Raw genomic sequence first — 15,584 nt, forward strand, 5'->3', positions numbered from 1 at the left:
TATGTAGCCTATTTTGAGGGTCATAAAAATGCTGCTTGAAGAAAACACGCTTTTAAAAATAAACTTTAAAAAACAACATTTTTTTCACAAAAGCACTTCCATGAATACTACGATTTTAGTCTTAAAGGTACCTTCAGGAAGATTGCCCTGGTCAGAGTTACTGTAACGAATATGCGCGTATCCTATTAAAAGATGTAGCCTTACTTAAAACAACATATAAGTTAATATAGTTGCTAATGACTGAAATTGGTCTGGGTAGAACCATGCTGCTCTTTAATTATACAGTGCTTGTGCTGCAAATGCCAAAGATAAGAGAAATTAGCATCTTTCCATTTTAAAAGGTAAGTTTTTTTTTTAGATGGGCACATTTTTATCCTCGAAATCCAAATATGTCCCCACTCACTTGTTCCAGTTAAGACTTTACATTCTATTATGCTGTTAACCGTTCTGATCACATGAATCCTTGTACCATTTATGAGGCCCTTTTTGATGTATTAATATTCCTCATCAATAAAACCACTGCCCCCTTTTATTATTATTCTAATCTGTGTCTTGGCAATCCACTGACCTCTATATTAAAAAAAAAACTCAGTTGGATTTTCTAGAGGGGTGTCTCCGCCTTCGTCTGTTTTCGAGGACCCACTCTTCTTCCCCTTGGCATACTGACAATTAACTTGTCAAGTTCATGTAGTAATTCATTAATACTGTTGGTTTATAAAGAAAATTAGATAAAAGATACTTGGCTTGGTGCTTTCATAACTGCAAACTCAAAATACACCCATAAGTAAAAAAGAATCAAGTTATTGGTTAAAAAAAACTATTTTTGTGTAATATCACTATTCATATGAAGTAGATGATTTGTTTAATTTGTCAATCAGCTGTTTAGTTTCAAATGAATTGATAATGTCAAAGATTTGTGATTTTTAATACATAAATTATTATAGTAAAGTTTTCTAAATCATGGTATCTCAACTAAATTTTACTATTCCCAGCATTAAAATAAAGTAGTAAGGTCCATTATGGGTAAACTTTAAGGTACACAATCCTTGATTGAAATGTAGTATACATTAAGAGTCATAATACAAAGCAATTATTATGTAGTAGACTTTGACTATTTTCAAGTAACAAACATATGTTTCTGTAAATAAAAATTATCTCCCATGTTATCCTTATGGAGAAATACGAAACTTTAAAGGGCCCTAGGGCCTCACTCTCTAATTATTTCCCTAAAAAGAAAGTTTCCTGCACAACTTCACGTTAAGCTCTTTACAATGACACCAAAAACATGTCAATCGGTTCAGTAGTTTCGGAGGAGTAATTGTCACAAAAAACCTGCTTGCGTATTAAATAAGTACGAGAGGTCGTCCAGTGGTCGAAACTCGACCAAAAATATGTAATGTAAACTTACTCATTTCTCTATTTTCACCCCACACTGTAAATAAAACATGTGATTGGAGTTTCTTCCATTTGTTTTGATTTTCTGTTTATATTTCGTTGTTATTTCGTCACCAGCATGGCAACGCATAAGATCCATGTTAATTTTTTCAAATTTTTAAACTCATTTTTTGTGCTTATCCTTGAGCCTATTTAAATTTATAAAGGGATTCTGCACACCTACAGGAAAATAGTTTTCTAACGGTATGCGTAGATTTACCCCAAGATGCACACGAGCTGAGAAAAAAGGTTTTAAAGAAACATGCTTGCCTATTAATATATAGATAGACTAGAGGTCGTCCAGTGGTCGAAACTCGACCAAAAATATTTAATGTACAGTCTTCTTTATTTTCATCCCACACTGTGAATAAAACATATGATTGGAGTTTCTTCCATTTGTTTTGATTTTCTGTTTATATTTCGTTGTTATTTCGTAACCAGCATGGCAACCCATTTGATCCATGTTAATTTTTTCAAAATTTAAATTCATTTTTTGTGCTTATTTTTGAGCCTATTTTAATTTATAAAGGGATTCTGCACATCTACAGGTAAATATCTTTCCAACAGTATGCATAGATTTTTCCTGCGATGCACCCCAAGTAGCACAAATATGTATATAATACATATAATTTACCTACCGGCATGGTATAGCTTTTGTATACAATCTGTATAGAAATGTATACAATACAGATTGTATCTGTAAATATGTCCCACCTAAATATGTATTATTTGCATATTGTATAAGGATCCAACTACAGATATGATACATATTATACATCTGTATATAATCTGTAAATTTTGATAGAAATTGATGCATACCTTAAATGTATAAAATACATATTTTATACATAGATGATACATATTTGATACCATATTAATAAAAAGTGGCTCAAAATACAATTGTCATAAAAATCAATATATAAAATTATATACATTGATTTTTACTAACAGTTTTCTTTGAAGGCATTTGTTATGGGAGGTGAACTATGTGTCATGAGGGTTGGTGTGTTGTATGATGGTAAAACAATATTTTAAGTCTTCATTAGAAATATGTGTTTTGTGATTTGTCATGTAAATACCTAATTGATCTAGTTAAGGGACAACCTACTGCTGTTCAGTAGTTTCATGTGAAGCAGGCCCGTAGGACCTCGGGGTACGGATCACATCCGAAGCTCCTAAGGTGAACCAGAGGGGCCCTAGTGAAAGTCTAGAAGGGGAAAGAGCACCTATTACAGTTACTACATCATTACAATACAGTATGCAAAATGTAATGTTATATTGTTGGTGTAGGCTAGCTATTAGCATTTATTTTCATATCATAATCAAACCAAAGAATGAGAGAATTATGCAATTTTTGTAGACTTCCTTAAAAATGGTAGCAGCCACAAAAAAACAAATGATTTTACCTTTAAAGAATATGTGTTTTAATGAAGTAGGGAAGATAAAGAATATGGCAACTACCTTAACAAATATTAGACCAAGACAGCTTTAAATTTTTTTAATTATCGTACATTGAAGATTATTTGAGAAAAACTTATTAAATTACCTTGTTGAGAATAGGTACCACTTAACAAGCATTTTGGATAGTGCATTTATCTATACTTATTTAATACGCAAGCAGGTTTTTTGTGACAATTACTCCTCCGAAACTACTGAACCGATTGACATGTTTTTGGTGTCATTGGAAAGAACGTAACGTGAAGTTGTGCAGGAAACTTTCTTTTTATGAAAATAATTAGAGAGTGAGGCCCTGGGGCCCTTTAAAGTTTCATATTTCTCCATAAGATTAACATGGGAAACAAAAATTGTTATGAAACTTCAGCTGTTAACAGATATTAAAAGTGAGAAGAAGAACATATGTTAATTGTAAACATTCAATAAGTTTGAACAAACATTTACTGACTTGGTTGAAATGAAATATTTACTATTTGAATTTGGGTAGAGATATTACAACGGAAAAAAGCGAGAGAGCCTAGATAAAATGATATAATCTGTTATGTACATCTTGAGTATTTACATAATCTTTGAGTCAAAGACATCAGAAATTATGACTGTTATACGTTTTAAAATAACACCTGTAATACTTAGCAATTGCTCGAATTCGAGCAACAGGGACACTAGTTTGCATAAAAAAGTAAATAATAATATGTTAATTATTATATTAGTGTTTATATTACCAAGCATTATGCAGCTGATAATAATTAATAGTAATAACTAGCTTGAATGTTTAGAAGATTAAGTTGAAATAGTTTAGAAAAATAACCTATTATTAATAATAATACAGTATGATTATAACAACTGAAAGTGTAAAAAAAATACTAACTCACTTCTCACAACTGATGAATAATTTCTAGTTTTTTTAACTGAATCTTATTCTTACATGAAAATGTTGTTTTTTTAGTTTTCCATTTTCCCTGTTGTTTATTTAATGTGAGAAAACAAGAAGGCTAGGCTCAACAAATAATAATAGATTTTGTAGTAACTTTTAAGACCTATTCTAAATTGTGCACAAAAAATACTTGCACAGTAAAAAAACAAAAAATAAATGCACAAAAATACAAAAAATGAGTAAAAATATTTGTTCAGATGTAATCACAAGTACCCTAATACATTCAAGTATAAAAGTTGTTTTTATAAAATTGTTTCTGTTGTTTATTAACACACTTTTTAAAGGAACATATAAATGAAACAATGAAGAAATGTCAAGAAAAAACTATTTAATTGATCATCTGCGGTAGGCCTAAATTTTTATTTTTGACATAAATCCTTGTTCCTGCTTGGCGTAACCATTCGCTGGTTTTTTTCTCAAACGTTGTGAGATCGAATGAGGACGGGTGTTGTTGACGAACTACACCTGAAACAAAATTCACACTTGTGTCAATGTCTGTATTCCTGTGTATAAGGTAATATTAGGGTACGCACAAGATTCACGCTTAGAGCAACATATCTTTGGTAATCAATCCTTTGTTTTCTTGATGGCAAAACTGAGATTAATTCATTTTTAATGTTTTCATTTTTAACATTTTTTTTAAACGTTTAGTGCTGACTACATCAATTGATGTAGTCGCGACACGAGCGGCCTACATCAATTGATGTAGTTGCGCAACCCCCACTACATTAGTTCAGTATGCGCTCAGCCATTGCCGGGGAACGTTAAAATCGTTGCTAGCCCGTAGCTTAGAATGTAAGCTTTATTTTGGTGTAGGTTGGTACCTACTAAAATTTCCCGTAAAATCCCGTCTGACAATGCTTTTGTACCGGTTTTGGGGATTTTCTCTCTTCAAGCCATATTACAAAGCCACTGACTACTGATCCAGGCAGTGCTGCTACCTTTGGGTGTTTTAGGGAACTACGTTCAATCTCGGGGTAACGTAGTACAATCGCCGCTGCTCTTTTGTTTTTTGTCAGATTGAAATATTTGAATGCCAATTGCGTTTGCTGTTGGTACGGCACCGCGCCGGGGCTTCGCCGCCATTGGCGAGCGCCTGTTGGAATGCCTGCCGCACTGAACGTGTTAAGCAAAATTGTTTCTTTTTGAGCTAAACTAACAAGTTGCAATCAAGAAATCAAAGTTTTGAAGAGGTTTAAAGAGTACAGTGCAGAAAAAAAGGATAGGTACGGTACATTCTACAGACAAAAAATGTGTTGTAACATCATAAATTAATATCATATAGCCTATGATAATTAATTATAAGATGATAAATTAATATAATTAAAATCCATTGATCTAGCCCCTGAACCTTTTTATTGACTAATAATTGTTACGTAACTTTACGCCATACTGCTAAAAATGTATGTAAAGAATAACAAGATGTTTCGCCAGAATGGCATTTTCAAGTGGGGGTATGAAGTAAATGTAGGCTACTGTATGACGTATATGTACATACCAATTATTAGTTAAATAATAAAACTTATGATGGTAAAAACAGGGTTAAAAAATAAATTACTTACTTTGGTTGAGTTGACTTTATAGAAAAATAAATAAATGTCAAATATAGGCCTATCATTGAAAGAATAAATAAAAGTAACATTATAAACCAAATGTTAAAAACTTACGGCAAATCAATTGCACCAATGCAGAGTTCTGCAGACTCCACTTCTTTCCTCCTCTTCCTTCCCAACTAAATTCTCTCGCAAGCTCATTTTTGAATAGTCTTACAAGGATCCGTCTTGATGAGTCTTCAACACTGGCCCCGCCAACCGTGCGAAGATAACTGACCTGAAACACATTATAAAAATGCTTAACTCTTCAACCTCTATTACTATTATATTAGTTTAACAAGTCTGGTGTTTTATAAAAAGCTTTTTTGTTTAAAAGTACGGTATGTTATTATTTTCAACAAGGATGGCAGAAAAGTTTAAGTTTACAAATCTGTTTGTAAGAAGCTTAGATTATAGGACCTTCATTTATTAAAAACTAGTGTAGGCCTAGCCTACATGTTGCTCAAAATCGGGCAAATGCAAAGAAGTAAAGTAGTGTATTTGGGCCCAGCATTTAGAAAAAGAAACGTTCGAGATTCTATACATTATTTAGCACAACAAAATCAACAGTGGCGTAACAAATCTTTACGGGCCCCCCTGTAAACTTATTTTTTGGGCCCCCCTCTTATGAGTTATTTTTAGACCACCGATTCAACATAGTGAATCGCCCTCCCCCTCCCCCCAGAGCTATTTTAGGACCACCGATACAATGATCAAACAGATTAATCATAAAAAGAGTGATACCCTAAACAAATTAGTGGGTCTCTCTGCCCAACGCCCCCCCCCCCCCCCCCAGCTCCCGGGCACCCCGCATTGCGGGCCCTTCTGTTACGCCACTGAAAGTCAACGGGCAAATTATATTTTATACACAGTTGACTGTGAGTTCAATTCTTAAGTTTTTCCCTTAGCAGGTTCAGTCCCAGCCGTCACACTCCTCTGTATTTTTAGGTTAAGTTATATCTACACTCGGGGGTAAGTTCAGCCCGCGGTCAGTTATGTGGTACGCTATGGGCCCAAGTCATAGTTGCGCTCATAGCCCCCCCCCCCCCACCCTGCCGACATTGATTTGAATTATAAAATGAATATAGACATTTTTAAAATGTCTATATTCATTTTATAATTGATTTGAATTATAAAATGAATATAGACATTTTAAAAATGTCTATATTCATTTTATAATTCAAATCAATGTCGGCAGGGTGGGGGGGGGGCTATGAGCGCAACTATGAGTTGCTCGCGCAACTGAAATATAGGCCTAACAAATATAAGAAGACTCATTGTGTTTACTTTTGATTGTTAATTGAATTACCAGCTTAGTAACTAAAAACGTAAACCATCAATTAAAGTTTAACTGTTACTTACATACCGTACACACTTATATTTCCAATGGTGCGTTCTTAAAAGTAAAATTGGTTTAGTTGTAAAAAAGTGTGAATTTAAACATAGTTTTAATTTATATAAGTTATAATTGCAAACATTTAAATCTCCAAAAAGTCAATACCGTACCGTAAAATGGCTGGTTTTTTCTACATTTTTTTTCGGCCAACTCGTCAATAACTTAACATCATCAAAGTTCATTTTCAGATTTACCTACATCACTTTCTGTACACATCATCATTTAGGCCTAAATGATTTTAATGACCGTAAAAACTAGGCTACTTATTTTAGGAACTTTTTGTAACACTTTTACCGTACGAATCTTTTGTCGCCCTCTTTCTAAACTCACTGCCACTTGGTTTTTTGCTCATTTCACAGAAAAAGGGTGTGATATTACAACGTAAAATAACATTCTTCAAACGTAAATAAAATCATAAGCAAAAACACGGCCAGTATCTTTACTTGCTAACAAATTGATAGGCTACTGTAATAAGTTTCTCGCCATTTGACAAAAGCAACTGACATTGAGTATAATGAAAAAAGGACATAACAAATTAATAGCCTACAAATAAAGACAGACGATTAAGTATAGTTAATGATAGGCCTAATATGCAAACAGTGGCAGTGATGAGTCATGAGTGGAAGACGAAGTGAGGAGGTTTCAGATATTTTCCAATTAGTGTCTGTTACTAGCGCACCCAACAAAACAAAAAAAAACTCTAGCGCCCCTGGACCAGGGCCCATTTTTAACCGCGGTACTGGGTAAGTTAAAACTTTTATCCCTAGATCTTAGAAAGACAGCTGTGATGTCATAGGCATATTTGATATACATTTTGATAGCGTTGTTGCCCTTCAAAGTGCCATCTATAAATAAATCGTACCCTAGGCTATTATGTGCCAAGCCTTGATAAAAATTACTCTTGACTTATGCAAACTTTCGTTCAAGTTTATTACTAAACGTAGCTGCGATGTTGTTTCATAAGTTAAACTTAGCATAACCTACTGATCGCAAATGCGGCACCTTAAGTTATTTGTTTGACATTTCCTTTCGATAGTTTTGAAGGACGTAGGCCTAATTATAAAGCTGCAGCCTTCTGGGGTTACAGTTCCGCAGAGAACCTGCGATCTTATTAAGTTATCAGATCAATAACGATTTATCAATATTTTTATAAATATTAACATAGGCCTAGGCCTAAGTTTAGGCCTAGTTAACTTTAATATTGCATTGACTTTAATTTTCCCAGTTAGCTTATAGCCTACATTAAGTTATAGGCCTAAGAGGCTAACTTTATGTTTTCTTTTGTTGCTTTTTCATTAAATAGGTTAGGCTATATTTTGCTAGTAAGTTACCGTCTCAGGCTATATTTTGTTTGTGGTTAAATATGCTTATAGGCTAGTTAATATCGATAGAAACGTAGGCAAAACAAATCATTGGTCAATTTGATGTTTACATTGGGAAGAAGAATAAACATTTAATTTAACTTACCAAAGATATTTATCATTAAGTCATCCATCTGTTCACAGATCACAGGTTCTCTTCGGAACTGTAAGTTAAGTTACCCCCTTCTGGTCTTAAAATATTCATCTGCCTACAAGACTAGGCCTGAATTTTAACATAAACTTACCAATTAACATCATTTTTTGTCTTAACTGTAAGATAGGCCTAGGCTATTATGACAGGTTCTAAGTAACTTAGGCATAAGTTTAGCTACGGTATTTGTTAAGTAGACCTAGGCCTAGCTTGTCTCCAAGCTAAATTAGTTCAGACCAAGGACATATTGCAATGAATTAGGTCTAGGTTATCTCCTGAAGTTGGCTTCCTTAGTTTTGTAAACTACAGCCTAATTTTTCCCTCCATCCGTAGAGTTTTTAAGGGGTTAGGAAGGCTAACTTAATTTGTAACCTATTTCCACTTATAAAGTATTTAAATTAGATTACCACCATTCGAGTTATTAACAAAACATATGCTAAATCTCTTAATAACTTACAATAACGATAATAATTTGTGTAACTTACCTTAACTCAAGTTAGTGGAATCGCCACTGAAGTTAAAAAGTCGAAGATGTAACGCAAATCTTAAAGAATATAAAGTAAAAAGTAACTAATAGACCTAAATGATAAGTAAATAATAACAAAACAACGAATTCTTCACTGTAACACTGAAAATCAGAAGTAGATGCTCTTAAACACATCCACAAGGACAACGTTCGTTGTGACTGTTGTGAGTTGAGTTGTGAGAGTGAGACAAAGACATTAAGACAAACAATATGGCGGTGGCGGATCGGATGCTGACAGATGCTAGCTGACCCCCGCTGTTTTGCTCCCATAATGCATCAGTGAACATCGTCGAACCTAAAGCCTGTGTCACACTACGCTACTTTACTAGCAGCTAGCGAAATAGCAGCTACTAAGTAGCCAATGTGACATAGGCAGTAGCAGCTACTAAGAGTAGCGCGCTAGTGAAATTTTACTAGCATGGAAAGTTGAACATGTCCAACTTTCCGTGCTACTAAACTGTGCTAGTGAGTCACGTGACCAACTAGCAGCTATCAAGTAGCGACTGTCGCCCAGTGTGACAGCTTCAATAGCAGACTAGCGGCTACTTGCACCACGTGCTGTCTGCCTGATTTGTTTATTCTCGTTCATTTTGAATAATTTCTGAAGTAATCATGAGTGATCCGAAGTGGGGTGGGGGAGATGTGATTAATTTTTTGAACCTGTATAGAAAATATCCGTGTCTTTGGGACATAACCTCTCTTGAGCTAGACTAGTAGTAGCAGCTAGTGAATAGACGCTACCAAAATAAGTGTGACAGGAAAAGTAGCTGCTATTTCAGTAGCTGCTACTAGGTAGCTGCTAGTAAGTAGCCAAGTGTGACACAGGCTTAAGAAAACGCAGAGACTCGGGTATCTCATCTCGCGCGGCAGAATATTTTGTTCATCATCTATGAATATTATAGTACAGTATGTGTTACAAATACATTTTACACAGGATGTTGAAAAAATGCAGGGAAATAAATACAACACTACAATTTTTTTCGTATTTTTCTATTGATATAAAATACATATATTATCTGTATCATCAATACCTTTACTATTTTACTGCATTCTGGAAAGTTAATTTATGCCCTCAAAACAACATTTAGGTGAAAATTTACAGTTTGTTTCTTCATTTTACAGTATTTTATGCAAAATTTATTTTGGATGAAACCGTATTTTCATATTGGTATATAATATGTATATTATCTGTATCATTAATACATATACGTTGGTTATACCTTAATCCCGAATATTTACATATTATATACATTGCTTGCTACATGGGACACGAGCTGAGAAAAAAGGTTTTAAAGAAACATGCTTGCCTATTAATAGATAGATAGATAGATAGATAGATGAGCAATTCACTAATTCTGGAAAGGATTAGTGGAATACTTAATCTCATCTCAAAATGTTGAAAGTTTATACTTAATGATATTTATTTATAAATTTGCAAAACTTGTAAAGAGGAGAGAGTAGATAGTAGTAGTTTGGTATTAAGAACCAACCATTAGATTGGATCATGTCATTTCTAAGGGACAGGTCACAAGTGGTAGTAGTCAAACACCTTGGTGAGGATCATGTAATAAGAGGATACAAGTCAGAGATACAACATGATGTGAATACCGGCGTTCCGCAGGGTTCTAACTTGGGTCCTGTTATTTTCTTACTATTTGTTAATGATCTGCCAGAAGTTGTGCAGCAGGGTGAGGTATGGCTTTATGCTGATGACGTCTGTCATATGGTGTCCGACTCAAATACATATGAATCAATTAAGAAGACTCAGTCCGGTGTAAATAGCGTGGCTAATTGGTGCCATAATAATAAGTTGGTATTAAATCAAGGAAAAACTGGATTTCTACATTTTTATAACAGGAAAAAACCAGACTACAGCCCTTTGATTAAAATGGACCAAGTTAATATCAAACCTCAAAATAGTTTTAAATATCTCGGCATTAACATTTGCGATAATCTGAGATGGAATGACCATATTGACAATGTAATAGAGAGACTGACCGTGGTCTGCTGCCTGGCTCGTAGACTGAGAAATGTGGTCGAATTAGATGTTCTGATGAAGATTTACTATGGGTGTTTCCATAGCATTTTAAGTTATGGAGTTGCATTTTGGGGAGGATGTAGTGAGGCCAACAGAGTTTTTCTGTTACAAAAAAGAATTATAAGAATTATATGCAAGGTTCATTACCTGGAGCATTGTAAGCCTTTATTCCAAGATCTAAAAATATTGACTCTTTCATCTGTCGTAATTCTGGAATCTTCCTTGCTGGTTTTGAAATTTCCTGAAATATTTAAGAGGAACGAAGAAGTTCATAGTTACAACACAAGAGGCAAACACAACGTGCACCTTAAAAGCCATAGAACAACTTTGATCCAATCAGGAGTTCAAGGACTGGCCAGTAAAGTTTTTAATAGGTTACCGGTTGAATTAAGAAGTTGCTCTGTACCAACCGAATTCAAGAAAAAATTGAAGAATTATTTAATGGAAAAGGCCTATTACTCTATTGATGAATACCTGAGTGATGAAGATATTATATAGGCCTACTACTCTATATAAACCAAAATGACGACCACGGCTGAAATGCTACAAGTGGGATACCTTCAAGTATGCAAGTAAGTATGCAAGTTAACCCAGCATTTTACAGATTTAAAAATAATCTTTGAAATACGGTGAACAAGTTTTAAGTATTAAACAATAACTTAACCAAAAATTCAAGTAATCTTTAGTAAGCATTTAGTTTAGTTATAGCATAGGTTTATAGGTCAAAAACGCCTCTATCTGGACATAAAATATTAAGAATCACTTAACATTCATGCACATCAGCTCATGGTGCACATGGTGGTATATGTACATTTGTGCATGGTGTGCTTGGATAATAATAGTTGATTTAATTTTTTTTTTACCACATTTCACTAACCATTGGAAATACAGAATATGGTTTGAACAAAATTAAGAGGACACACAACAATACATCATTTTAGCCATTGTAACATTTGTTCTACATCCAAAAGTTATTGAGAAATTAATATTTCAACAATACCTGGTGCCACTTCATTATCTATCTATTATATTATTAAAGTGATACAATCAAATTTTATGTAAACGGTTAAAGTCATTTACCAAATAAAAATATAGGCATATGGCATATCAAAATGAAGCTTAGAAAGTGTAGATTTGCCGAAAAGTATTGATATGGACAAACTCCCTTAGGGCTGTGCCCCGCAGGCTGATTTCCAAAGGGTTACGCCTTGCATGTTTTGGAAGTTAACGTCATTCGATTAATTTAGCGACCAACAGCTGGCCAATGCAATTGACAATATGGTTTGTTTGTTTACATTTTTGTTTACTTATCTTATTATTAACTTTTATGTTATTAAAAGAAGTGCGGTGAATGGAAAGTGAAGCTATTTCTAGCTTTTTGATACAAGTGAGTGATTAAAGGTGTCCGATACACGATGAATATGAGATTAATAAACCATGTATGTTGTTCGTTCCAAGAGGTTGTCACCGATTTTTAACAGGTAAAGTATTAAAGATTTCATTGAAAGTAAAGTATTAAAGACGTCGTGAAAGAGAGAAGCGAGTTCAGGTACAACCGTACCCACCTTGGCCACCTCAGGACGTATGGTATGAAGGTTCCACTGCTTTTAACATCCTTCCAGATGACAATTATTTCGAACTTGGGCCCTTTACATGAAATATAAAGTCAAAGTTGATTAAATTAATTTAATGGTGGCTTCTGTACATCCGTGAATTCGCGGGTTGAACCTCTTGTACTTATTTAATACGCAAGCAGGTTTTTTGTGACAATTACTCCTCTGAAACTACTGAACCGATTGACATGTTTTTGGTGTCATTGGAAAGGGCGTAACGTGAAGTTGTGCAGGAAACCTTCTTTTTAAGGAAATAATTACGAGAGTGAGGCCCTGTGGCCCTTTAAAGTTTCGTATTTCTCCATAAGGATAACAAGGGAGATAATTTTTATTTACAGAATCATATGTTTATTACTTGAAAATAGTCAAAGTCTACTACATAATAATTGCTGTGTATTATGACTGTTAATGTATACTACATTTCCATCAAGGATTGTGTGCCTTAAGCTTTACTCATATTGGATCTCACTACTTTATTTTCATGCTGGGAATAGTAAAATTTAGTTGAGAATAAGTTACCATGATTTATAAAACTTTACTATAATTGAGCGGAGCGAGCGAAGCGGACGAAGCTCTTATACGTCGACTTTTATGCATTTCGTAATACGCAAACTCCTCCTAGACAGCTGAATCAATCGTTTTCAAATTTTGCCTGGTGATAAAGACCATATCGGTGAGTGCCAACATCTATATGGCGTTAAAAAAGTCTCTCAGGAATCCGCCCCACTGGGTATCAAAGTTTCAATGTAATCCTTATGGAAGCAGTATTTGACACATAAACAAAGACATATGATCAGCTGTTGACTTTTGAATGCAGTAGATAAAGAAATAGCTGATAGCATTATTTCACAGATATTAGAACAGAAACGGTATGGATCATAAATATAATCAAATGACGACACTATCTTGAGGTCCGTGACGTAGGAAGTAGAGAAGGAAGTAGTAAAGGTGAGCTGGCGAGCTGTCCGGAGTGTGGGAACTGTCTATGACGATTAGATTAAGGTATCTGCAATCATAAAAACCTATTGGAAGGGAAGGAAACAGGTCCGTGACGTAGGAAGTGGTGAAGGAAGTAGTAAAGGTGAGCATACTGGAGTGTGGAAACTGTTGATGACTATTAGATTTAGGTATCTGCATTCCTAAAATTCTATGGGAAGGGAGAAAAACGGGTCCGCGACGTAGAAAGTGGTGAAGGAAGTAGTCAAGGCGAGCTGGTAAGCAGTCCGGAGTGTGGGAACTGTCTATGACGATTAGATTGAGGTATCTGCAATCCTAAAATGCTATTGGAAGGGAAGGAAACTGGTCCGCGACGTAGGAAGTGGTGAAGAAAGTAGTAGAGGTCAGCTGTTCGGGGTATGGGATCTGTTTATTACCATTAGATTAAGGTATTTGCAATCCTATGACGCTATGGGAAGGGAGGGAAACAGGTCCGTGACGTAGGAAGTAGTGAAGGAAGTAGTAAAGAGTAAAGACAAGCAGTCCGGACTGTGGGAACTGTTTGTGACGATTAGATTAAGGTATCTGCAATCCTAAAATGCTATGGGAAGGGGGGGAAACAGGTCCGTGACGTAGGAAGTGGTGAAGGAAGTAAAAAATGTGAGCTGTCCGGAGTGTGGGAACTGTTTATGGCGATTACAATAAGGTATCTGCAATCCTAAAATGCTATGGAAAGGGAAGGAAACAGGTCCGTGACGTAGGAAGTGGTGAAGGAAGTAGTAAAGGCGAGCTGTCCGGTGTGTGGGAACTGTTTATGACGATGAGAATAAGGTATTTGCAATCCAATAATGTTATGGAAAGGGAAGGAAACAGGCCCGTGACGTAGGAAGTGGTGAAGGAAGTAGTAAAGGCGACCTGTCCGGAGTGTGGGAACTGTTTATGACGATTAGATTAATCTGTGGCAGTTAGATTAATGTATCTTCAATCCTAAAATGATATGAGAAGGGAAGGAAACAGGCCCCATGACGTAGGAAATAGTGAAGGAAGTAGTAAAGGCTGGCAGTGCAGAGTGGGGGAACTGTTTGGACAGTTAGATAAATGTATCGAATACTTAAATGCTATGAGAAGGGAAGGAAACAGGTCTATGACGTAAGAAATGGTGAAGGAAGTAGTAAGGGTTGCAGTACAGAGTGTGGGAACTGTCTTTGGCAATTGCATTAATGTATCTGTAATCTTAAAATGCTATGGGAAGAAAGGGAAACAGGTCCACGACGTAGGGGGTGGTGAAGGAAGTAGTATAGGTGAGCAGTGTTGAGTGTGGGAATGGATTAATGTATCTGCAATGCTAAAATGCTATGGGAAGAGACTGTAGACTGTAGGTTATAATGATCACGAAGCACGAATCGATACATATTTCGATTCATGCAATCGTTTAAAATAGAGATTTACAACTGAGTTGACAACAGCTGATTTTTACTCCATAGAGGCTAAAAACTATTTTTACTCCCTAAAGAGTAAAAATGCTACTTTAGACCCGCAACGCATGCATTAATAAACGGTATCAGCATTCTGACACATACTTTCTCCCATAAGTTAGTCAACAACCTTTATCATGCGTAAGTGGTGAGAGTAAATAACGCAAATGGGATTTGTACAATTTTGTTCAGAATTTAAAGGACTATAACATGCTAAATGTTTCCGATTTTACTAACAAAAACAATATAATGCGAACCCTTGATGACTCCGCTCAATTTTGTGGATGCCTCTGCGAACGCCACCTAGTAATTTATGTATTTAAAATCACAAATCTTTGACATTATTAATTCATTAGAAACGAAACAGCTGATCGAGAAATTAAACAAATCATCTACTTCATGTGAATAATGTTTTTAAACAAACATAGTTTTTTTTTACCAATAACTTGATTCTTTTTTACCTGTGGGTTATGTATTTTGAGTTTGCAGTTTTGAAAGCACCAAGCCAAGTAACTTTTATCTAATTTTCTTTATAAACTAACAGTATTAATGAATTACTACATGAACTTGACAAGTTAGGTAATTAATTGTCAGTATACCAAGGGGAAGAAGAGTGGGTCCTCGAAAACAGATCAGGCAGAGACACCCATCTAGAAAATCCAACTGAGTTTTT

At 35.0% G+C, this 15,584-nt stretch overlaps 1 long non-coding RNA gene across 1 annotated transcript; it reads right to left on the bottom strand.

Moving 5' to 3' along the window:
• Positions 1-4,131: 4,131 nt before the first annotated feature.
• On the bottom strand, positions 4,132-9,044 carry LOC129003851 (uncharacterized). Its single transcript, XR_008491650.1, has 3 exons — positions 8,809-9,044; positions 5,491-5,653; positions 4,132-4,288 (listed from the first exon to the last, which is right to left on the bottom strand). It is a non-coding gene; the product is annotated as an uncharacterized LOC129003851 (long non-coding RNA).
• Between the last annotated feature and the right edge of the window lie 6,540 nt (positions 9,045-15,584).

Source organism: Macrosteles quadrilineatus, unplaced genomic scaffold (genome assembly GCF_028750875.1).
Source record: "Macrosteles quadrilineatus isolate MER2022 unplaced genomic scaffold, UCM_ALF_1.0 Scaffold_9__3_contigs__length_116548681, whole genome shotgun sequence".
NCBI lineage: Eukaryota > Metazoa > Arthropoda > Insecta > Hemiptera > Cicadellidae > Macrosteles > Macrosteles quadrilineatus.